Here is a 27934-nt window from a genome sequence, read left to right on the forward strand (position 1 = left end):
ACCTCACCCTAATCGTAATTATAACTTATAGTTTATACAATTACCAATTTCAATCTTATAGATAATGAGACATAATGATATTATCTCAATATATATTGTACAATGTAAGGTAAACAAATACTTCAAGAATTCGATGGACAGACACACATAAGTTGTTAAGATCCTGTGGTGTAGACAGAGTGATTACTGCACAAAAGAAAACAAACGACAATATTGTACCAGAGATTTTAAGAAGTAGGTTATAACCTATTAGGATAACACTAGTATTTTCTGAAATACCTCTCATATAAATAGACGGTTTCATCATATTTATAAATAGGCTCGTTTCTTATTTGCAAACTGTCATTATAGTTTCGAATATCCTCATATAAAACAATTTTTTTTTCGGATTTACAATTTACGACATTTGGAAAGGCCTCGTGTTCGGGTGAAGGAAAACATTGAACTTCTACCATCTGCGCCAAAGTCGTATTTTCTTCGTAAAATTTTAAGTCTTAACATTTTGCACAGCGGGTCTAGTTTATTGGTCCATGAGGAGTGGGACGAATTTATGTGTATGTTATATTTTACTCAGAAAAACCTTGGACGCCTGAAGTGCCACATTGAGAGAGAAAGAAAAAATATATAATTCTTTTCTTTTCATATCTTGTGAAACTCCAACAGTGGACACCATGAAGGTATACTGTATATACTCACTCGAGCACCACAAGGTCTTATGAGGATGTACAGTGACAGTGGTGCCATATCTTCATACTTGTCACACACACTGTATATGTAATAAAAGCTTATTCTAGTCACATCATGAAGGGAGTGTCCAGTATATCTTCACGAGGACTCTACTGTACTGTACCTCTTGGATCAACAACTCCATACAGTAAGTTTCTAATCTAGTTCATGTATGTTAACAGTTAGTTGTTTTGTTCGTGTGTGTGTGTGTGTGTGTGTGTGTGTGTGTGTGTGTGTGTGTGTGTGCGTGTGTGTGTGTGTGTAAGTTGCTGGTAATAGTTGATAGAGTGGCTCACAAGTAGTTATGGGTAACAGTTGATGGGATGGCTCTGCATAAGGCATATTAGAAGGCTTTAAAGGGACAACTGCCGCAACTACAGTACAAAAGCTGCAGTCATTTTACCGTCACAGTACAGCTGGAGTGACAAGCCGGAAATCCCTGTTTCATACGGGGGAATATTCCTATCGACTGTCTTGAACTCAAAATGACACTAGACAAACTGGTGAAGAGGAGACCCCGCGACGAAGTAATGAGAACAAATACTGGTAAGAAGAAGTATTTACTGGAGTGAACGACAATGAAGACAGGTGGAGGAGTGACCCACCTGGTGAGCTGAGGTAAAGGTAAATGAAGATGTAACGGTACAGGGAGGCTCGGGGCAACCAGAGTATAACTAACTTAACCACAACATGTTCGTTGAATCAAGATGTATAACTGGAGGTAAGGGAGAAGAAAAGATAGAAGATGCGGTGGAAAGAGAAGGAAAACAGAAGAGGGTAAAGTAATGAAATATTGTGAAAACTCATTAACGTTGATTTCGGGCGACTTATTTTGTCTACGAGACTTTCTGAATGTATTGTTGTCTAATAACTAAAAATATAGTAGAACACTTTTATTACAGCAAGAAGAATGAATGAATTACAACACATGAGCAATGAATGTGTGTGTGTGTGTGTGTGTGTGTGTGTGTAATAATTAACGGTTTATTGAAAGAGCATGGCAGCCGGAAGGCTGAAAATATACAGTTACATAATTGGGGAATGGGTCTCGTGATTTACAAATAATATACAAGTAACATAAGTGATATAAATATGATATATAATAACAAGGTGGGGAGAAGCTCAAACTACAGGGCATTCAACATAGTGACAGTGCAAAAAGTAAGATAGACTGGGAGTGAATACAATGGTTGATTACAAGTTATTGATAATTTTTACAATGGTTAGGACTGGGCTGGTCTTATAGAGATCAGTTCGTGCTCGTATGGGCTGGTTACGGTTGTGGTGTCGAACAGCAATTCTCGGGCGAGGGATCTCAGGTGGTAGTAGGAGCCGGTGTCGAGAATGGTGCAGAAGCGTCTCACTAAATTTGCAGATGAGGTCGTGGTGATGGTCAGTGAGAGCCGAGAGGGTCAGTGTGTTGAGCGCTTCTTGATATGTGGAGTAGGAAGGGGAGATAATAATATTGCATGCCCTCTTTTGTACTTTTTCTAGATGTTTACGTTGAGTGTGTGTGTGTGTGTGTGTGTGTGTGTGTGTGTGTGTGTGTGTGTGTGTGTGTGTGTGTGTGTGTGTGTGTGTGTGTTTTCTTCATTTTGGCTATCCTGCATTAAGGCGAGGAGGTTTGAAAGAATTATTTATATTTTTGTAACGGTTTATAATTCATCATCTTGTAGAATGACAAGTTTTTGAGCACCATCATCCACGTCTCTGCGTCTTTGTTTAAGTTAGCCATGATCATACTATATTATAACCTTTTCTATGTAATGGCTAAAGCAAATATATTGCCATTCTATTATGTAAATATTCTATAGAAACTTGAAATTTGTGAAGTAATTACACTTTGAGAGAGATTTTCTTTGGTAGATTATATTCAATAAGTACTTTACGAGGCACCGTAATGGGTAATTCAAACACAGAAGGAATGTAATGGAGTCAATCCTATACAAATTCATAAGACTTTCGATATTTGGTGATTAGAAGTGTTAAAACCAAACGTCTAGTTAATTAGTAAAATATATAAATGTGTATTAATTCCACCATTACCACAAATTAATCGAGGCTGTTATTAAGAAATATATTGAATCGAAACAATAATTAACTTATAAACGTTAAATACTCAGTTATCACAAACTAGTTCATGTTCAAGGTTAAACGCAGTTGAGTTTGTATATTACTGAAGTGACAGGTGGATGACATACACACACACACACACAAAACACACACACACACACACACACACACACACACACACACACACACACATACACACACACAGAGTTTTGTGTATGTGTGTGCGTGTATATGGGTATGTATGCCGGTGTAGGAAGCCATTTTCAGCATATAAATATTGGGTACATTGGGTGCTGAAAGATGTAGTAAAGTTATAATGGGTGAGCAATATCCTCAACCAAACTTTAAGGTTATTCACCAACCCGCCTCCAGCCAGCATGGTATTTCATGACCCACTTCTCTCGGTATGAATACACAACTAGCAGCCACTACACCGCCTTTATTTCCCGAGACACTCATGACCCTGGTTAAATGAGACCAAGAGTAGAGGATATATTAAATAAATCCAGGGTTATCAACTGTTTCAGTGTCAATAGGTCTGACTGTATATGACTGGACAATCCCATGGCAGAGACGAAGGTTTAAGAAGTATAGGAGAAACCTATATAACTTTATGGAACTAAATGAAACTATGTGAAACAGATGTAAGAAAGATCGAATTACATATAGTCAAGATTTCGTTGAAGGATGGAATGTGCTGGAAGTTGTTGTTCTATAAGAGTTTACGAACTTTTATTCTGGGGGAGACACTGATCGGCACTGATCGTTTTAATACAGATTGATACGTCTGCATTATCTAGGTAAATTTAACAAAGTGTAAAAGCTTGGTAGAATATGTTCGGATCAGCTTTTGATGAACGTGGTGGACTAATATATCCAGATGTCCATTCTTGAAAGGCTACTCGTTGATCTAGATGGACTGGTCTGTCACATAGTACAGCATCTGACTCTCGTAAGGCCCAGAGAATGGACATATTGACTCTCTTTCACTTTTTCTTCGTTCCAGGGCATTTTTACTGTTTTCTTCTTAACCTTTTTATTTTTCCTTTATCCTTCATTTCCTTGTTTACATTACCGTGGATTTTCTCTCTTCCTTTTCTCCTACAGGTTTTTGTCTACATTGTATTATTCTACCTCACGTATCCTGCTCCTGAAGCATATCTCACCCTCATCCCCGCCCCTGTTCTTCCCTTTTCCCCCCTAATTCTTTTTTATTTTTTTATTTGCATGTTTCCCGTCGACCAGTCTTCCTCACCTCCCCAGGACACCTCGCGTGCCTCCAAGAAAATTATGGAAATGCTGGTCAGCCGGCAGTAAAGTTTGTAACAGTCTCCCAGAATATTGTAGTAATATAACAGCACACGACGTGGAGCATGAAAGGAGCACTGACTCACACTGTCTGTCCTTGTGTTATCTTGCTGGTATATATACATCTAATTTCTACTTTTTTAAATATCAATTCGTTCATCTGTCTCCATTTTTACCTGTTAGTTTTGTCTTCAAATAATTATAAACCACGCGTGATAGAAGAGAATATTGACATTGGTTTCCTTCGTGGACAATAAGGTATCTCAGGTATTTATGTTATCAGTCTTCAGTATACAGGTAAAACTATTGAGCAGGGAGCTTCATGGAGGGATCTTGAGATATTGAAAGCGGTGGATGGACGAAAGTTAGTCTATATTAACATCAGAGACTCGAACATACACTACAGCGGGTATTAAATGTCCATAGTGTAAGGAGAAGGACAGGATAAAGCGTCTCTTATAATTACGATGACTTGTACTGCGTGGTGTGGGGTCGGGGTTTTGGCAGCTTACTGTATTCATAACGAAGCTGTGGGAGAGGTCATGACAGTCACTTTAAGAAGAGAAGTGAGGTGAAAACAAACATTGGAAGAGAGAGAGAGAGAGAGAGAGAGAGAGAGAGAGAGAGAGAGAGAGAGAGCGATTCCAGTAGATAAGTCCTGGGCAACGCCGGAAAGGAAATCATGAGAGCAACAGAGTTACTCCTGTTCTTTAATTTAATTGTTTCTAATTATCTTAAGTAAACGCTGAAGTAATTGAACCGTGTATAACAACGTCAGGCGCAGAGTCAAATTATTTATCTCGGGTTCTTAATGTCTACCATTAACGCTGAGCTAAAGGGCCTTGTGACCTCCTTGTGTAGCTTCTGTAATTGTTTCTGATGATTTTTACTAATATTTAATCGATGATGGTCATGTTTACGTGATAGTTGTGGTTACTTCCAGCACTCACCATATCTGTGTTTTAGTGAAAGTTTTTTGAGTAGTTTAACTTCTTTTACACTTTTTTGTGGCTTTTGTAAGTTACGTGATGGAATATGTATTCTCAGAGTTTATGACATCCCTTTAGTACCTCCCTGAGTGGTTTAACTTGAAGAGGTTTATGATAGGCGAGGATAGTGGCCGTAGGATGGCAGATTTATTATGCAGTAAACCTTTAAGAGGTAAATTTTCATGCAGACCTCAGCACTACACACCTGTGTTAGTGGTACAGTGGTCGAGATGGTGTGACAGCTTTAGTATTGAATGGCCAAGATAAGGTGCTGGGCCAGCCTGGGGTGGAAAAACAACCTCATTTCTGTCAGATTAAGAGGAGGCTGATGGACGACTTCGCTTCTGTATAGGAAAACTGCATCTAAGGAAGTTTTATACTCCTTCGTGGTCAAGGGGGAGTGAAGGAACAGCTTCGCTTCAGTTAGGCAAAGATAAGTTTCTTAATTATCTTAATGAATATTGTCTAAACGACATGACCTGCTAGTAATGTATAATACAAACAGTAAAACCTGAAGATTGGTAATTTGTTCCGATATCACAGTTCATTTTATAGAAGACTGGAAGCTACTTCTTATGAGACAATTAGATTAGGTTATAGATGAGTGTAAATTAGTGTTAGGTTCCGTTCATGGAAATCGGTAATCGGGAGTAACTTGCCAAATATCGACGAATTCTCAAAACTTGGGAAGCCTCAGTACTTTAACACTGTCAGCGGAGTGATGTTAGGTACTCTGAGTTTAACGCCACCCCTTCAATAGAATTGCAATCCCTGCCACAGAATATCTAGTAGACTTATAAAGCCATTCGTTGACTTACAAACAAACAAAAGATAATTAAAAATCCCAACCTCAGTGCTGACCTCACATGTAATTTTCTACAGTGTTGAGGATTCTAAACGAGATCATTTTAGAAAGCGTCAATCTATACAATTTTTTAATAATCTTCTCGCGATAGAAAAAATATAAGAATGAGATAGAGTGTTTTGTGGCGGAAAATTTCGTTCACTCTCAGGCGCTCTCAAAGACAACAATTAATGCGGGACTTCTCATTTGTTCAGCGACTCGGATGGTTCCAGGCAGGAGTGAAGGAGACGAACGGCCGTTTCTAAATTAAAAATTGACGTGGGTATTCCAGTAGGTAAAGCTGACTGAGAGAACTATAGTAGAAGGCTGACTGGGAAATTTAAGTTGGGGACTGACTGTAAAAACTAAACAGGAGGATGACTGGGTAACTAAATGAGAAGGTTAACTGGGGAATTTAAGTTGGGGCTGAATGGGAAACTCATGTAGGGGGCTGATTGCACTAAATTTTATATAAATGGATAGCGAGGAGGTGTGGTGTGGAAGGCGTCAGCTACACACGTATGTAGTTACCTGTTGTTTTAAACCCTGAGACTTCGAACATCAAATAAGTGAAATCCTCTTCAAAAATACACCAACCACTCGTCAAAAAATTCTAAATAGTCTAGTAAAAAAAAAAATATTATATACGATTATGGTTGACATAATGGCTTTATAATTTTTAACGAGCAACTCCACTGATATGTGTTCATTCATTTTGTTCTCATAGACAACTTCAATCCAATTACTAAACATCATTACCTAATATTCAACCTAAAAACATCATTATCATTTACAACATTATTCTACACATTTTAAGATCTATTCACGAGTTAATAATTGCATGAGTTATACAGTATACAATAGTAAAGAAACATAACTCACTGGCTACTATATCACCTGACGTTAAGATCACAATTGAAAAACCCCTTTAGTAACAATAATGTAGAATGTGAGTAAGTTTCTATTCTTGTTGTATTATTTTGAATCTGTCGCTCCCTGGGAATCACTGTCCGGGAGTACCACACTAGGTACATATACCCGTATTTCACACCGCAAGCCATGTGTCTCTTCCAATGGTGTATGTTTCACACGCCTGCCACTCCTGTAGGATGGCAGCTGTCGGTAATGGACACCAGCTGATGCGGAAAATACTGTAAATTATTTTCTTTTGTTGAGTGCTCCATTTTTCGTCGTGTACTCCTCGATAACACTATGTTACTGTGTGCTATGTGGTAAAAGTAAAATACTTTAAGTACACGACGCTAAAGAATACTCTCAAAAGTGAACAACACAATGCCTCTCATAGCCCCACAGTTTACACCATAGCTCCGTGTCGGCTAATGAATCAGAAACTATTGAATTTACATTTAGCTCTCAGATTCATTAGTCACCCTTCACCGTCCACCTGTCTTACTATTTGGCCAACAGCAGCGGACGGTGTTCCTGGGGCTAACAACACACGCTGGCTGGACCAGAGATAATTGGGCCGTGTGAAGCTGACCTTAACATGTATCTGGGCTGCTCTACTAGTTATTGCTCATGTGATAAATAGTGAAGGAAGTTCGAGTCTCTCACAAATATAGTCTATGTGTTTTATGTGTCGTGTGTGTTAAAAATGCGTCTTTGAGCCTGTGTCTTGTTTTAGTTTATTCGACGTTACCAATAATAAGTTTTATTAGGGAAATTCAAACAATGTATATGTACTTGGTTTAGTCCTTCGAAAACTGAGTTAATATAGCGGTTCCATATTTACCTGAATTTACTATCGCCCCAGTTTTATTTATTATAAGATTTAGAGAATAATAAATTTACTCAAGAATACAACAGCTTGGTAGAGGTTTGATACCAGCAAATATAAAAGTTAGTACCGCCTTGGGCTCTTCTAGGCGCACGAGTCTACCCAAGAGAATACAACCACAAGTAACCAAACGCACTAACGTTGATGGAGCGACTGTCATCATCTGTAGTCCAACCTGAAAGAGACGGTTTAAGGCGTCATCACTGTCATCTTCCCATTTTTCTATTTCTCATGTTGCTCCTATTATTCAAATACTTTTCTCTTCAACACTCATCCCCCTATGCGTTTACTTCTTTTTCTCTCCTCAAAGAACTTTTGGAACATACCTACGTACAAACAAACATACGTGGATCAAATGCAAAAAATCACTGAAATGGAAAGATTCAAGTGGGCTGTGTTGTCGTCTTATGTTCATTACAGTGAAAACTAAAGCTGTTGTCTGTAGCGACTTACAGTACGTATACACTGAACTATTTATTGATATCATGCATGTATGTGTCTGAGAGAGAGAGAGAGAGAGAGAGAGAGAGAGAGAGAGAGAGAGAGAGAGAGAGAGAGAGAGAGAGAGAGAGAAATGTTATTGATTTAGACATACCAGAGTCTAGCATGGTGATCATACACAGTCATCAACACAATGTAGTAGAGTGAACCTTCCTGTCTGACAACTGATAAAGTTAAGACAAAGTTCACCTTCTAAAGGGTCACGCTCCATGACCGACCTGAGGGCACCGAGGCTCGTGATTGGTCAATGTGATAGTGGTTGGAACTTCGTATTTTCCAACCTGACACATCAGGTCACTTGATGTTTATGGTCAATTTCCTAACCTTTCCCATCAAGGACAGGTAACATGGAAGGCAACCAGAGGTCAGTCCCAAGTCAAGTCATTAAAATAAACTACAAACTTACTGACCAATGTACTATATCATTTATACACCCCAATGAATCTGGCCGGGTTTGGAAGGGACTAAATTCACTAATATTTGTCTTGTGTGTGTGTGTGTGTGTGTGTGTGTGTGTGTGTGTGTGTGTGTGTGTGTCCAAGTAAATGACCTCCACAACTTCACTTCATGAGTCTCGTCTTATCTCCCCCACTGCGTCGCCCACACACATCGTCTCTGTCTGGTACAATGTTCCAACTTACAGCCTTTTACCACAAAATCACCGTTGCATTAAAACCTGTCCTGGAAGTGAGGCGATGCTGGAGTGAGTGTTGGAGGCGATGGTAGAGTGAGTGTTGGAGGTGATACTGGAGGAAGTGTTGGAGGTGATACTGGAGTGAGTGTTGGAGATGATACTTGAGGGAGTGTTGGAGATGGTGCTGGAGTGAGTGTTGGAGATAATACTGGAGTGAGTGTTGGAGATGATACTTGAGTGAGTGTTGGAGATGATATTTGTGTGAGTGTTGGAGATGATTCTTGAGTGAGTGTCGTTCCACCTCACTTACAGACGGACAATTGAACCAGGGAGGAGAAGACGAATAAGGATATGATAACTGCCCTTAATTTCTGGTCCAGATATCTCTCCCTCCTCTATCACCACCCTCCTGTGTATACGAACGGAAAAAAAATTATATATATATATATATATATATATATATATATATATATATATATATATATATATATATATATATATATATATATATATATATATATATATATATATATATATATATATATATATATATATATATATATATATATATATATATATATATATATATATATATATATATCTTTATAAGCGAGTGGTGCAAGTCGGTGGAGGGAAGAGAGCGTATCTGTGCCCCATATTTCGCGTAAAGAAATGTTTACTCGTTCCCGAAAGTCGAAAACGCAGTATCTCTCCGGGATATCAGGACAGCTTCAGCCCACATACTATTAGGTAAGAGGACCAACGTTGAAAGCTGCTGGAATAGACTGAAGGTGATAGCGTCCCCACATGCAGGGAAACAGTTTTTATTTATATATATTGGGGAGATTTTTAAGGATTTTCTTTATAATTTATTATTTTTGTGGCGATTTTTAGTGATTTGTGATTTATTTTTGACAAGACTGAGAATTTTACAGATATATGTTGACTTTTGTATATTCTCGAGTATTATTTTCTCTAAAAAAAATTGACCCACTTAACCTTATGCAAGTAGGATTTCATGTGAGTAATTATCGTATGCAAAGCGAGTGATTTTTAGGATGTTTTCCCATTTAACCGAATTTATTCTGGGAAATGACTTGTTTCGTGTTTGTTAAATTTTTTTAATTTAAAATTAAAGTTATTTGAATTTGTTGGAGTTTTTAATGCGATAATAGATCGATCATAGACAAATATCAGTTGTCAGTTACTTTGACCAAAAAATTTAATTCATAAATTCATATTATCACTTGAAATCATGGAACAGAATATTTTGAGGAGAAAATTATTTACTTGGGAGCTCGTGTCTTTTTTTGTTAACCTTTTTTCTGGACACTTCTGATAGTCAATTACATATTTTTTTAAATACATGAAATAAACATCAACGAACCAAGAGAAATTGTATGAGATTTTGTTTTTGTAGTTCCATTTCTCTCTTTTATTTATGTTGTGTTTATAATAGAACTTTTCCATCATATCATAATGAACTTTCTTCCAAATAAAAAAAATACTCTGCGTTTTCATTCTAGACCAAAAAAAAAAGTTTCAAAGTTGACTGTAAGTTATGAGAAATCGATAACTTATTCTACAGTCTCGGTGTTCCTGTAATCACTTCACTCCTCATTAATCTTTAGTCAGGTACATAATATTATAAACTATTGTACACAATATTGATGCACCAAAAAACAACTTTGTTATATGTGTAAGAATAATAAAAGGCTCACAGTCGAATCCTAAATATTTTCCTTGCTAGTCAACATGGCCGCCCCGACAGCTCATTTAGGCCATAAACAGAACAAATTTAATGCATAACATTTCAGTAATTAAACTAAAATTGTACACACATGAATTGCACTTGAATGTAAATGAATAGGTCTAAAATGGGGCAAATGTGCAGAAGTAATTATTGTGTTTGGTAACCTTCCAAAATGATCTCTTTTCCAAAGGGTAAAACCATTTTATTTACAAATTGGATACTTTTCGTCCGAATAAAGTAAACACAATCACCTACCGACAACATTAATATATTATTCTAACATCCCGGAATTTAAATTTAAATCTTCTTTCCTGGTGTTTTAATGAAGCCACACAATAATGAACAAACTCTCTATGTAACAATTTAACTTACGACATCCACATCACTCCACGTACTGTTGAATTTCTCTCCATCAACACATTATATGCAACACCAAACCGTCTTCAGACCTCAAAATCAACGCATAGGTTTTTTATTAGACCAGGTATTCCTCATATAGTTGTGGCTGATAGAAATATGTACTGAGAGGGGGGCTCTCAGTACATATTTCTATCAGCCACAACTATATTCCTATTCATTTCTGGTACTCAATATATCTCCATCCATAATCTCCAGCACTTATTATTTCCCACTTCTTATATGCAAACCTTCTATTACTCTAACTCAATCTGTCACATTGATACTTCTAAGGCAGTTATTTAGTATACTATCTCACCAAACCCCTTCACTGTTGATATTTTATTTGGCTAACGTCAGGTGATTTCATTCAACACATGAGGTTAAGTATCCCTAAACCTCTGAACACCTGAAGATTTGTTTGGTGTTTCTCCGTATCCAAGAGAGAGATATAGTTCAAGCTGTCAGTGAAGGACAACAGAGAAGCACCAGGGGAGTTTTGAGCGTTAGTAAATCATATGAGGATATTAAAGCATTTATACAGTTTCTTATAGTAATCAATATAAGAGCTAGAGAGCCGGGTTAATACAGTAATTATTCTTCTCTCAGCATTAGACAAACAAATAAGACTTACACTACTACAGACCAGTTCCCTCCTGCTAACTGCTTACAGAATTCTAAAGAAAATATTTACCAGCAGACTTGAAACTATATTTCCTTTTAGTCAACAAAGAGAACGAACAATGTCAAGAGGTAATTACATTAACACAGGTGATTTGCAAGACTACAGAACGTGTTCTGTAGACGCCATATATATATGAATTACCAATATACTGTAAATTCATAAGTAAAATTGTTATATAGCAATTGTGTTTACTTGGGTGCCACCGGTTGGCACAATTGGTGTTTAATCGTTCCATAAAACATCTGAATAGCACATTTTACTTCATAAATAAACAAATATTGGCGAATCATGAAACTACACATTTAAAGTTTATTATTTATGAACAAACAGCGTCTGTCAATGAAGTCTATTTGCATCTAACCCGAGTTAATTAAAAATACGACTACAAGGGTGTGAAACAAGCATACATACTGTATATGTATGACTGACAACGACCTGATCAAAACTCATGTCCAGCAGAAATATAATATAGCTAGTTTATATTGTTTATATAAGGAGGTTACGGTTTGAAATCAGAGTGAATCACGGAACACACATACACATACACACCCAATATACTGTACAGTATATATATATATATATATATATATATATATATATATATATATATATATATATATATATATATATATATATATATATATATATATATATATATAAGAGACTGTGTTGTATATAAACATTGTCTATAAAGGGACTAATTTACTGTAGAACGACGAGAATATAATGTTACCATTAGAGATATTGTATTGTCAGAAATTTAGTGTTTAGGGGAAAATCCATATTACTATTGTTCGAAACATCTTCTCAGTATGTATATGGTCTATATTGGTCTATATGTCACTGTGATTGATCGTTATGTGTATATAAGAGTCATTATTTAATACATCAAGTTTGTAAAAATTAATTTCATGTGATTAAACTATGAGAGAGCACATGCGATCAAGTGGTTAGACGAACAGTATTAAAAATAGACTTTTATGGTAAACAATTAATTATTTAAAACTTTTTATGCATCATTTTATATTTCCTTAACATATATATTATTTATAAAGAGTTTCAGTCGTTCTTGATGACCTCACAATGTTATATAAAACCAATAATTTGACAAGAGGAATATAACGTGAAGAAACAAAACTGTGGCAGGAGTTTACATGTTGATCCAACCTTTAATTTAAAGTGGCTATATCACAATTGGTCTTATTAGCTGTCATATCTGTGTCATGTCAGCGTAATCCAAACTTTTTAAATTCATGAAAAACATTATTACATCTTCGATGATAAATTGTAAATAAAAATAACACTAAATTAGGAAAAGAACGTAAAGCGATAATAACACATTCCTATTATTTTAGCAAACGAATCTTCCGACTCTTCTTTAGCAGCTTTTGTTTGGTTCTCAGCCTGGAAAACCGCCGCTCTCTTAACTGCATAGTGGTGTTAGGCAAGATTTTCTCGGCTTTACCGCGGGAACAACTTTACGGTTGAACGCACAAAAGCTCGCTTGTAAAATCCGGGAGAATTTGAGAGGAATTGAGTTGATATTTTTGGGTCATATTTTCGGTATTCTTTCTTTATTTTTTCTTTATCTGAGTATAAATCGTAGGCCTGGCAGTGTACTACTTCTCAAATTTATGATACAACTACATTTTAACAAAACAACTACTGTTGGTATAGCTACACGAGGATGATAAAAAGCTTCTAAAAATATCAGAGATCATAGATAGTTCTGGAATGCAATATCTCTCTGTGAAAAGAATTTACCTTATACTTTACTATGTTATATAACCTCACAGGAGGACGCGTTAAGACTTACTCCACATATTGCTACTCTCTCATAGTCCAATACTAACACACCCTCTCCTCCTCTTGACTATAACTCTACACCTCTTTCTTCCTCGTTGTCATCTTTCTTATATAAACTCTCCTTTAACCATATATTATTAATTTTCTCCATATGTCCATTAATTATGTCCCTATTCTTCAGTATTAATATAATCTTTATCCAAGACTCAATAATTCCAATTTAATAGTTTGTTTGCAGTTCATCTATCAGTGTAGTATTACATAACGATGTGTTAGTATGAATAAGAGTTAAGCAAGAATAACTATCACTAATTTAAACAATCAATTCTACACATAATGCTAAAGGAATCAAGGCAAATATTTCCCACTAGGAAGAAATCTATTTATTTGGGACTGTCACTGTAGAGCTAATTTATGAAAGCATCAGCCAAAGGGAATTAAAAGCAGCCGAAGTTGGTAAAGTGATTTCCATATCTGTCGAAGAAATCAGCGACCAGGTGCCCGTGTTCATAGAGAATCAGACTAAGGAATCAAAATCACTCGGTAACTATCGCGAATTTACAAGGCGAAGAATTAATTTTGAAGGCAGGTCTTTGCAAAACACACACACACACACACACACACACACACACACACACACACACACACACACACACCATACAACATACACTGGACATTTATCGTTCACTTTCCTCTCAAAATTAATTTATAAAACTAGACATGAAGTAAACTCTGAGGACAGATCTGCATCACATCCAGTAGCTGTTGTTAAGATGGAAATCTGACCAGCATTTTATAGGTAATTTTTTCTATGATTTCGCAAATGATATAATTCAAGGGATTTTTTTTTCTGTTACGTTTAATGTTTACTGCATTAGTACATATTAGTTAGGAAAGGAATTTTATATAAGTGTTTCAGTTGATAGCCTTGACATATCAATTATTCATCAGAAGTAACGCATATTATCTGTAAATTTCCTTAATATGATGAAAGATTTTACTCACAAAAAGTTAACTAAAATATTACATATAATTCTTAGTAAATATTGAAGATGAATCTTATAAACGATGCCTTAACTCTGTGGCATTTTTCCCCTCAAATGTCAACTCTTTTTTCAGTAATCATTTATATTTCTCTTATATATACACACTACATCAGTTCACTATTGCAATTTTTATGTATATATTTTTTATAGATTTAAATGACTATGTAATAGGGTGTCATAGGAGGGAAGATCAGCTAAAACTAATGGCCCATCACTTTTTTGGTAGATTTTAGTGTATATAAACAGAAAATAATTTCAGTTTCAATATTTTGCAACCTTTTGCTAGGTAAATTTTAGCGTGAAATTTATCGAAAATCTAACGTACAGCTGCATTAGTGCATTACAATTAAATAGTGAACATTGCTTTCTGACTTCATTCTTTAACAACCCAACTAATAATATTTTTTTCTGTTTCAGATTCTGATGCATTTATAAGTTGATAATATTTGCGATGGCTGCTTGTGTCAGGACGAGGAACCAAAAATCCAGCCATCTCAGTCACTATCTTGGGTCTGGGAGAGAGCTCCTGAAGTCGGAGTTGCCTACATTGAGAGATGCTTTGAGATACGGTGTTTTAATCAGGCAAATCAGTGAAAAGAACCAAAGAACTTACACAAACAAAGACATTGCCAGTGATATGACCAAAGCTGTCTTGGCACAGTACACTCTGGCTAACGCTCAGTTCAAGCCTCCAGTCATAACAAGTCAGAAGAAGATTAGTGAGAGACTGCTAGCCAGTTGGGAAAAGGCAAGAGATATCTCTCTTGGGAGAGGAAAACTTGCAGTTAAGGACAGCTTTGCCAAGCAACTGGACCAGTTATTTGACATAATTACTTGCAAGTGCCCAATTGTTCTCTGTCCTGAGTTTGGATGCGATCGTGACTGTAAATCCGAGGCCCACATCTCCTGTATTTGCAAGCGTGAACTGAAGATTCCTGTGATCGAACTGGCATTTGTCAAAGCACAGAGAGAGAAGACTGGCAGTATAGGGGCTCTCATGATTTCTAGCCAAGATATTCCGGAATCCAAGAGACAGGAGGCTGCCACAGAGAGACAGAAGAGGAGAAGAGTTGCCGAGGAAAAGAGACTTGAGAAGGCCCAGGGTGAGGTAAAAAAGGCCGATGATTGGAGTCAAGCTGATTCAGAGTTTAATGACTTCCCCATGGCTGATCCGAGTGCTGACCAGGAGAATGGTGACTTTGTCCCTAACCCAGAAAATAATGATCCCAAACCTTCCAGGCATAAGATTCGAAATAGGAAAGATATCCCGAGCATAGCTCTGGTCAGCATGCGACACCACACTGGTCTCAGAGAAACTGCAGAGATAGCAACAGCTGCCTGGATTGACGGTGGTTTGATAACACCTGATGATGTTCACCTGGTGATAGATCATAACAAAGTAAGGAGAGCTCAGGAGAAACTTATCAGTAACCTAGAAGAGGAGTTTGATAAGGGGATAAGAGAAAATGGAATCAATTGTTTGTTCTTTGATGGGAGAAGGGATGACACTAAAGTGTTCATGAAAGTTGGAGATTCTGACAAGTTGTTCCCTGCCATGGTGAAGGAGGAACACTACTCCTGCTGCAGTGAACCAGGAGGGAAGTATTTGTGGCATTTCACTCCAGAGAAAGATGACATCAGGAAACCAGCTGAGATAGTGGCAGATAACATTGTGAACTGGCTCAGAGAGAGGAACGTAGACCAGACCCTGCAGGCCATTGGAGGGGACAGCACCAACACGAACACAGGGTGGCAAGGGGAGGTCATACAGTGGATAGAGCGGAAGATTGGGAGGAAGCTGGTCTGGATTGTTTGTGACCTCCACACCAACGAGTTGCCACTCAGACATCTGATCCAGGAGCTGGATGGCAAGACTCTTTCAAACAACAGATGGTCTGGTCCTCTTGGCAAGATGCTGGACTCTGCCACTGAGTTAGAAATAAATCCGAGCTTTGAAAAAATCACAGTTGGCCCTCCACTCGTTGAGCTTGCAAATACTGTCATTGACGACCTGAGTACTGACCAGTACTATGGTTACATGATTTGCAGTGCCATCAAAACTGGGGTCATGCCTGATAGACTTGCTTACCTGCAGATAGGTCCAGTCTCACATTCTAGGTGGCTCACAACGGCTCTCAGGTTCTGCAGAATTTGGGTCGCTCATAAACTGAAAGGGAACCAGCTTCACAACCTGAGACTTATTGTCCAATTCATCGTGAGTGTCTACTTGCCAAATTGGTTCAACACCAAGGTCAAGTCATCGTTCTCCGAAGGTCCGAGGCATGTTCTCTTCCAGCTTGAGCTCCTGAGGAGTCAGCCAAGGAAGGTTGTTCAGATTGTGGAGCAGACTGTGAGGAGATCTTCCTGGTATGCTCATCCCGAGGCAGTTCTGCAGACAATGCTCTGCAGTAAGGATGAGGAGGAGAGAAGAGTGGCAGTCAAAAAGATCTTGGATATGAGACTTATGAGAGGATCTGGGCATGACGAATCAGTTGGTGACGATTCCTTCAGGGTCAGGAAGACGCCTGAAGTCAATCTAGGTGCCAAGACCCTCACTGATCTCATAGATCTGGATAACATCCAGGCTGGCAGTGAGCCCCCTCTTACCTGCAGCCTCACCAATGTTCAAGTCAGAGCTTTCCTGGACAACCCCATGCATGTCCCCTGCCTGGCCCTCGCACACCCAGAGTATAGAGCGTTGTGTACAGCAAGTGAGCGAGGCCAGCAGTCACGTGTACAGCCAGGAGAGGAGGGAAGGCTACATCCGAGCTCAGGTGGTCAGCAGGGAGGTGATGAGTAGAAACAGAAGCAAGAAAGACATGTTCTCTATGGTGTGCAGCAACACCGGGTCGTAGTAGTAAAACCGGTTTTTGTATTTGATGATTTTGTTTTCTAAAGGAATATTAAATTTAATAAATGTGTCAAGATCATTCGTTTCACTATTCTGGATCATTTTCATCCTAATAAATTAACCTGATACATTTACTTTACTTTAAATAAGCTATTTAGTGGTGTTGGTAAAAGGGTGGGAATACTGAATTTTCATAAGATTTCAAGTTAAAATTTACCTAGCAAAAATGAAAACTTTTCAAATCTGAAGATATCACATGATTCTGCACATAGAACTACATCATTAATACCATGGGCCGATTTTTCAAACTCAAAAAAAAAATTCGCCTCCGTATGACACACCTACTATGTAATACTATTTAATATATAATTTAATATATAATGTTGATGGTTTTCTGCCAATATGTTGTGCCATCATGTACTTCACTATGAGGTGTTTTAGGCGTTACAGGAAGAAGGTCGAAGGTGACACATGAACCACAGTCTATTTGAAAAATATATGAAAGAGTCTTCATAAAAAAGTCACTATTTCTTCTTCCTCTATTCTTTTTCATTAATTTATTCCTTCCTCCTCTTCGTCACCCTTTATAAATCTTCTCACCCATTCTTCCCTTTTTCATTCTTTTCCTTGTGTTTTATTTTTTTATCTTCTCTATATCCATCTCGCTTTCTTTCTGTATTTTTCTGCTCCTATTTTCTTTTCTTTTGAGTTTCCATCTCTCACATTCAAATATATATAATATTTTTCAGCCATTTTAGTAAATTTTAAACTGGTTTTCATACCCGAGTATTAATTATCAGATATGGAAATAGAGAGTAAGAAAAAATAAAAGTTATAATATTACTGCTTCTCGCTTTTAGTACGCAATAAGCCTTACTGTAATCAATCAATGAAACGAACAGTTATAAGATATGACATTCCTTGATGTGAAACTAGACAACTCGTCTTAATGTTTTGTATACTATTTTCAGTGTGTATTCGTGATGTTTGCCGTTGATAAGTTAACACGTTCTGTGGCTGTCTACTCGTAATATATCTATGATAAGTTGACTCTTATTCATGTACGATTAAAGTCTATAATGATTCCAGTAATGATCACGAGGACTATAATTTATTAGACCGGATATAAGTATAGCTTGAAAATCTTTATATGTTATCTAAATCACATAATTATATTCCATGCTGATAGCAACTTTCGTATGTAAACTTTTAAAAATCACAATATATATCAAATGTTGCAATTCTAATTTATTGAAAACTCTGCCATGTTAGTCCGGTGTGTAAAAACAAGAAAAAATATCCAACAACCTCTTCTTCTCCAATAAGATCAATAGCCACAAGTGCAGCAGGCTGGGGGGCGCTCTCTTTTGTGTTGATAGAGATTCACTCAAGTAGAACCTAAACAATATCATCCAGGATGGAGCTGGCATCCTTGGGAGGGCAGTCTGACTAGATCCTTACTTCTAGCTACGACCTACACCCAAGTGACGTTTCTTTGATGTTCTGATGGAGTAGCTGTCCTGATTTTGTTGTTTGTTGCGGAGATGTATATAAAGATGTGGTCCTTAGTGAGAGAATTGAGCCGCAAAATCTCAACGTAAATATTAATGGAAACTAGAGAATGTGACAAGGATCAGAAGAAGAAGAAGGATCTTTAAAAAATATGTTTACCATCTTGTGGCCTCCTATTAGTATCTTATTATAATATAGAAGGTCGCTTATATATTATGGTAGGCTACATAAAGCACACTGAGAGATTAGGGAGAAGGTCCTAAAGTAAAACCGTTTTCATTTTTATCGGTTACTTACTTTTGTTTCAGGTTTCATGTTCTTTGTTGCACATGATCTTAATTTAGAGATATCATGACAATTGAGTTGCAAGTGGGTGTGATGGTACAGTGTTATCTACATGACTACAGCAGATATTTCTCCTGGTCACTTATTGTTCAATTCTCGTTTTCTCTCAAAATTATAAACTAATAATGACAGGAAGCCTTTTAGAATACTAAGAGTAAGGGAATGATAATGATTAAGGAAACTTGTAGGTGTATACAATGCTCTTGTTTCCATTCATCATATGTTATGAGGAGAAAAACTTTGAAAAGATAATACATTTAATTTACAAACGATACAACATCTCCTGACCATGAATGACTTTCTAATGGACTTTATGATCAGAAATTGTTTAACTAATCAAGAGCAAACATTAAAAATGCAAATTAACATATTGTCCTAGTAGGCTGATTAGGTGAATAGAATCTAAATGTGAACTTAGTATTACCATATGAAAGCTGGTTTATACATTGACTTAAACATAACACACTGATGGACTCATACCCAACCCAAAGAGCACTATAGAGGAACACGGTTGATAACACTGACAGGGAAACTTTAAACCAATGAATCAAAATAGGAAAACATCTAAGATGAAAGCTACTGACGGTGTTCTGCAAATATATATGGAATTATTATTATATTGTTAACTCGAGCTTCCACTTCTGACGTACAATATGTAAGACTAAAAAATAAAAAAAGTTTACTTAAAATGTGCTACGCCACATAACGTAGTGGCTTTAAACGACCAACAACTTCAAGGGATATAACGCCTGGAGATGCTTTTTCATGAGTAGGAAAGGCAATATATACCTTACTTTTATTAAAGGTTTGGAAACACGCTCAAGATAGTTTAAAGTTCAATTATCTAATGAGGCAAAAACTGACATGAAGGTATTAAATGATACGCCCTGAAACTTTTCTGTGGCTTAATGTGCTTAATGTGGCTTGACTCGCGCATTGCGTTATATTTGTTTGTATGTATAGGAAAGAAGAAAAATTAGATTAGTTCCCATTAATGGTCATTGCTGTCTAAGAACAAGCAACATACAGGTAAGGTAATGGGGTAATTTATAGTCTACTTCCTTTCCTGCGCTGTTTAATAACATCGTCTATATATTGGACGGGTAATTAGTCCCGCACGAGAAACCAGAGTCCTCATTAGCTCACCAGTAACTGAAGGTGAATCAGGTATTCCTGACGTATGTTCTCCCTTAACATCTGATTGGTTTTAGGGTATATACTGATATAGACTATAAACCGAAATGAGAATAATGTAAATTTCTATTAATTTACAAAAATACAAATCACGACAGATAACGAAAATATCTCTATGTTGTTTTGTCTCTCCCAGATCCTGTTCCTGTTACCTCGCCTCGTTTATCACATTTCTTTTTGCTCTTCCAAACATTTAATTCGTCTCCCATGCTCCATCTCCTCCCCCCAGCTCATGATCAGTGCGCTGCTCCTCACTTCCTCAGCAGCCACTGGACAATCTAAGCCATGAGTTCATTGTAATTCCCCGCCAGCTGCTGCTTCCCCCGCGGTGCCAACATTTGTGTCTCTGCTGGGCTCCACCCTTTACTTTCCCGCTATCTTCTCCCTTTTGTTCTTCTCCCAATATATTTGTACCAGGCGGTCCTGACCCTCACTATGTTAAGTCATTAGGGCACATTTTTCTCCCACCGGGAATAATTCTTTAAGAATTTTTCCCTGGTGGCCAAGGTCTGTTCCGCCGAGCCTTGAGGATGTATTTTGTTTCTCTCTAAAGTTGTCTGTTCTGTAATTATGTGGAGGTGTAATTGTCGCTGAAATTAGGTGGGAGTTGAACACTTGGTAAAAGTATAGTTTTGGTGCTGTCAGAGAGCTCTATCGTAACTTTTACAAGTTTCTCTTATTTATACAATGCCTGTGTCTTCACGGTCTTAGCTGAGGTGTATTTTTAGCATTAAACTTGGTGATACTTTTTTCATTGTCATCGTTTAATAAGCTTTATTTTATGATGCAAATTTATATAAACAATAATTCTTCCTAGTTTAATGTATAGTGTTGAGGAACACATTTTTAGTGTAACCGAAGATAAACTTGAGTGAACGCTAAACGACTCAAATGAAACTAAACCACAAGAAACAAAAACCCAGTCACGGAACACAAGCAACAAATTGGTATAATATCTCAACCAAACAAAAACTTAATATAGTTAAGGGAAAAATATATTAAATTTTTTTTAAACTTTGTATAAAAAACACAACAAGGAGAATAACCAACCATGTTACTAGCTACACTTTTGTTTAGAGAAACAAAATCATAAAGATTCATAACAAGAAACATGTGTGATTGAAATTAGAAAACATAGAGCTACTTAGTGGACTAAAGAAACACTAAACATAAACACAGAAGCAGATGTTTAAAGCCACAACAATAAGGAAAGTAATACAGGCTGAAAAAAAAATATATTTCCACTTTAATAATTCAGTATTAACTTGGTCGTAATTATCAACTCATATTTCACGACAGTTTTATTACACTACCAAGCCTCATCATTACTAATATACAATACAAACTCATCTATATCATTTCCATTATTCACACCAATTGTCTTCATCATTGGAATAACAATTAAGAAAAAATAGCACCACGTACCAATTACCATAATGATCTTAAGTAGATAAATACCATGCACTTAACCTTTCACTATGGGGACCACACATGAAATACATATTTGGGCAATACCAGACGAGTTTACTGAACAGAGAGAGAGAGAGAGAGAGAGAGAGAGACCTCCTTAATAAACTATCTGCACTAATACCTAATTCAGAGCGGGTAGCAAAACCTTATGTGAAAATATTGCCTTTGATCCATGAAAATATATTATGGATTTAGTCTAATACAGTAAATATAAATGTAAGGAAAAGCCTGACTGTGTCGTGAAACCTGTATGTGTAGATAAGTGATCGAGGGGGAGACTGAAGTGAATAAGACCTTCAGAAAGTCAAAGGAATATTTGGAATGGAACAAGAATACAGTACGTACATTAAACATACAAGAACACAAATACACTTGGTATATACATCAGAACAAATACACTTGGTATATACATCAGGACAAATACACTTGGTATATACATCAGGACAAATACACTTGGTATATACATCAGAACAAATACACTTGGTATATACATCAGGACAAATACACTTGGTATATACATCAGAACAAATACACTTGGTATATACATCAGGACAAATACACTTGGTATATACATCAGAACAAATACACTTGGTATATACATGACATGAAGAATAAAATATAAGTGATACATTTCTGGGTGGAAAGAATATGCTTGGTAGAGTAGATTAAGTAAGGTAGAGGTAAGGTTAGAGTGGAGGCTCACCTGTTCATCTCTTATTACTATACAAGATAGATTTGGTGTTTAAATGACAAAAAAAATGTATATGAAAATTCAAGTAGGATAGAAGTTAAGAAATTAAGGGACAAAATGAAACTTAAATTTAAAAGAAGTTGTATTAGGAATTACATCGAGCAGATTATGGACTATAGCGTGGTGGTATGGCAGAATTGAATAAAAAAATATGAATGGATTAAACTTGGCACAACTTAGTGGAATAAAAACATTAAGATATCTTTAGAGGGAATGAAAATAATTTGGATAGAATTTGATTTGTTGGTAATGGAACAAAGACGATAATTAAAGTATATAATACAGTAAAAATATCTGAACGAAACAGAGAAAAAGAAAAGTGGATGAGATGAATAAAAGTTACTTACCAAACCAAAAGTCACTCTACCCACTACCACCACCAAAACCACTACCACTACCACCACCAACTTCACCTCTACCAACACCACTACCACCATCTACCTACACCACCACCATCCTTCCTCCCGCGTGTTGACTCTCCACTTCCACTTAATATTATGTATATTGGAGTTGCTGTTCTCTCATAGTTCGTGAATATTTTATAAATATCTTGAGAGGGTTATCTAGGATACATTGTTTATTGATGATATTTCTACCTTATTTAATATAACTTTTATCTAATGATCGTGTTCACTAAATGGTTAATCTATATTAGTTTTTAACAATCTTCTGTAGGATGAACGAAGAAAAATATATGAAAAATATAAGAAAGAAAAGTTCAAGATCCTCATAATGTTTCTCAGTTTCTTTCTGATTTGTGGCCTTCATCTGTGATTCATGAGCAAGTGTAACAAAGCAATATTTTTTATTCCCCTACCTGACCCTCCCCCCGAGAAAAAAGTGCACGAGTATTAGTTTTTACATTAGGTTTGGGAGCCTAAGATGAGTCATGGCTGCTGAGAGATGATGATCACGAGGAATTAGTCTCTTATAAGTAAATAACTACAGTAAATGATTATGAAGAATTAGTCAACAAGAAAAATAGTGAAGCAGAATGAACTACCATAAGAAATTACCGAAAAAACATGTACACTTATTATTATTATTATTATTTTTATTATTATTATTATTATTATTATTATTATTATTATTGATAGTAGTAGTAGTAGTAGTAGCAATAACATCATAATTACGATAGGTGTTAATACTATTGCTGCTGATACTGTATGATATGAATTGCCAATGATTATGACAGTTATAGAGTCAAACGGGCAATGGTTATAATAAAGATCTCACACAGCTTAATTCCACTTGTCTTAACGTGAGAGATGCGAGGGTCTGAACCGTTTATTGTGCACCAAAATCCTTGTCAGTCGACGGTCACCCCAAAAAAGTTTAATGTCTTGACTGAAAGGATAAAGCCACATTGGTTAAAATTCCTTTGATTAGCTTTAAACTACTGTTCTAGACCTAACGGAAAATTTATCTTTGGCGAATTTTGTCACTGGAAACATAAGAGTATACTGCACTTAAAAGCATCTACACACACACACACACAAACGCGTGCGCGTACTGTTCGATCTAGACGGTCGTACTAGCCATACATTGTACCTTAGCACATAGACACTTACACTAACATATACTTACACAAAACACACATTTACCTCTACGCAAACTACACCAACACGCACAAAAATGACCACACACTAACATTCATCTAAACCAACATATTAATGAAGAAAAGCCAAGGAAGGTGGTAAGGGCGGCAGCAGGATAACAACCCGCCGACCATCCATCAGTGACGGTCAGTCATCCTTCAACACCTCAGCTATACTCGGTGGTGACCGCTCAACACCACATATCTTGGAAGCTTCTGACCCCGGGATCTAAGATTTATGACCCAGTGCTCCTCCCACTCATAATTCTGCCATCTCGCTGGATACCGTGTTTGTTATTGGTGTTTATATCGACAGCTTTTATTTCTGACTTTGTGCGCGCGTTTTACAAAATGTTACTTCAGGCAGCCGCACACAACTCAGCAAGTAAACTAAGATGTAGCTCCAGATATTTCTTGGTAAGTCTTACTAGATTTGTCTGAGACTTTGCAGTGGCAGAGTGTGATTGCTGTTACACCTCAGGGGCAGCGAGAGCGGCACCCCTCCCCCCCTCCCCTGCCAGTGGTGTATTATTGTGCCAGTCAAGGATGTAACACTCGCCCAGTTAAGGGATTATTGGCTTACTGTGATCTCTCGCTGTTGTTTTACCCACTACGGCTTGGGTTAGAAGTGTGACTCAAGAGTGAGGAATAGGCCGTTATACCTAAGAGCCGTTACCCAAATTCATCTCGTCTTAAGCCCTGTTTATAGAACAGTTAAGACTGTACAAGACTGTACCATTAGTAAGACAGAAACATCAGCGGGTCAGTAGCGAATACTTCAAAATTTATATCTCGTAGAAACTATTTCCTGATTCGAGTAAAACGTGGAAATTAAAATTGTTGATAAGGTTATGTATTTGAGAACAGTAAAACATTAGTAAATCTGGTCTTAGTCGAGTCTTTTGTGAAGTAAACTTGTTTCTCTGGTCGTGCACTGTGTGAGACCAGAGGGTGAAGCCTTTGTCGTGAACATGGCAATAAGACCAGCAACATTTCTCCAGTGTTAGAGATACGGCGTATAAACCAGAGTCTTGACCATAATTCGAGGAAAGTATGGTGGACAGTCCATCGAGGAGGGTGATGCTATTCTAAGTGTAAACGAACCTGTGCCTCCAACCGGATTTCCAGTTCGTGATATCTCTCTTGTGAGAAATTCGTCTTGAAGTCATTAGTTTCTTTGCTATTTTCAGATCAAGATCATGTCTGTTGCCCTTCTCGTCTCTGAAATTTCCTCCTTTCTTTCATTCATATTCACCTTAGACGTACTTTAAGTGTAAACAATACACTAACCACATACTGCATATATAAACCGGGTAGCAGGTAAACTTAGCTGTAGTATAAGTCAATTGTCAACTATACCGTTCATCAGGGGACGCACTGTCATGAGTACCTCCCCACGTCTACCACAGAATAAAAATTTATCTTTTATTATTAAGCTTTGCCGTTCTTCATTATCCCTTCCCCTTATATCCACAAATATTTCACTATTTTGGTGTGATAATGAAGTCCATCAGAGCCAATAAATGTCTTAATTCGTCTCTGCAGTTTAGTCAGTGCAGCGTCCGTGTATTAAACTAAGATGCCTTTCCGTCAAGTTCTGGTTTACTTGTCTGCTGAAAATATGAAAGATATTCCAGGCGATTTATATCCATCATATTCTGCAATATTCTCCCCTGACCTTCGAGAACCTGGCGACGATGCTGTTGGGGAAGTAATGGGATAGTGTATGCTGGTGAAGTACTGCCCCAGAGAAACTCTCTATCCTGGCTTATATATATATATATATATATATATATATATATATATATATATATATATATATATATATATATATATATATATATATATATATATATATATATAGGTAATATTTGTATGGGTCTACTGTATTCTATACCAGAAAAACAATTCTTAATACCGGGATCTGTTTATGGTACATAGGTGGGCAATACGAATACTTAAAAGCAAAATATGTCTAAATACTCATTTTTTAGACCAGCACACAAAACTCCTTTTTTTTCTCTAACCTTCAGTCAAATCAATCTTTTCTATTAATTTCCCTCCATTCAGTAAAGGATGTTGTGTTTGGTCCTGTCTGGCTGAAACGCATATTTTTTGGTCACCTTTAGTGTGGGAGGTAAGTATTACACAAGGGGTGGGGTTATTTATATATATATATATATATATATATATATATATATATATATATATATATATATATATATATATATATATATATATATATATATATATATATATGTGTGTGTGTGTGTGTGTGTGTGTGTAATAATAATAATAATAATAATTAACGGTTTATTGAAAAAGTTCCGCAGCCCGAAGGCTGAAAATATACATTGGACATAAATGACTTATTACATACATTGGTGGTTTAACAAAAGTCTTCATTAGAGAAAGTTGAAGGAACATACAGTGAACATACAGATTTATGTTTACAGAGGAGGTCACGTAGATCCTGTGCGCTGAGATGTTGAACAGCAGATACGTAGTGTAGTAACTCCCTCAAAGATGGTGTCATGAGGGGCATTACGTGGTGTAGTAATTCCCTCACAGATGGTGTTATGAGGGACCTGACGTGGTGTGTGTGTGTGTGGTGAATTAACCTTTACACGTGTATTTATGAGTGGATGAGCTAGAGTTTGTGTAAACGTATGAAAGCAAAAGTGTAGATAATTTAATTACGTCTATCCAGTTTACCCTATAGAATTCAATTTGTTTTATGACAATTTTATTTACTCGTTTGTTGAGTAGATCGGTGTAACCCATTTTTCCAACCCTAGATTACGTAGTTGGAACACAGTCATTTGTTTTCTCAAATAAAGCAATGATCTTGCATCACAACATCAGTTACCGGTTGTGAATCAATTTAATATTACCGTATGATGATGATTTTGGTGCCTCTGTAAGTTATTCTGTATAAAGGGGAATTTTTAATTTATAGGTAACAGTTCAAATATTTAATTATTAAGGAATTAGGTTTCGCATGAGGAAGATAATATAACAACACTAATTTGACTTTAAAAGCATAATAAAGAAGCATTGAAAAAGTGATTGGTTTCAAGTGCCAAAATGAAGGTTAATTGTCAACACATAACTCCTGGTCTTTACTGCGTCACTGTCTGATAATATCTTTTTAAACTCATTTACTGAAAGAAAGTCTACCTCTTCTGGAAAAAATCGGATAGGTGGAGGTACAGTACTGCGTGAAATGGAAAGAATACTAGAGAAGTGTAGTGTAGTGTTGATAATGTCAGTATAGAAAGGCGAATGTGATATCAGGCGGTGAAGGACAGCAGAGAGAGAGAGAGAGAGAGAGAGAGAGAGGAGGAATAGCAAGGATTTCGAGAGGGAAGGAGGAACACTGTATGCCATGTCTACGATGAGGCAGCTGATGGAGAAGAATGATAGAGAGAAACGGGGAAGGTAGGCTGAAGGATTTGATGACGTGGGGAAGGTTTATAACTCAGTATCAAGACATTTATTTTTTCCATCGTTGAAATGATTAAGATGTCTGACGATAATACAGTTCCCACGTGTTGGGATAAATGACAATATATTCAAAGGAAACAATTTCAAACACACTGTGAAACTAGACTTGTAATTAACTTCTATTGGCTCTTGACCCTTTTATAAACTT

This window comes from Homarus americanus, unplaced genomic scaffold (genome assembly GCF_018991925.1).
Source record: "Homarus americanus isolate GMGI-L3 unplaced genomic scaffold, GMGI_Hamer_2.0 scaffold11022, whole genome shotgun sequence".
In the NCBI taxonomy this organism is placed as follows: Eukaryota; Metazoa; Arthropoda; class Malacostraca; order Decapoda; family Nephropidae; genus Homarus; species Homarus americanus.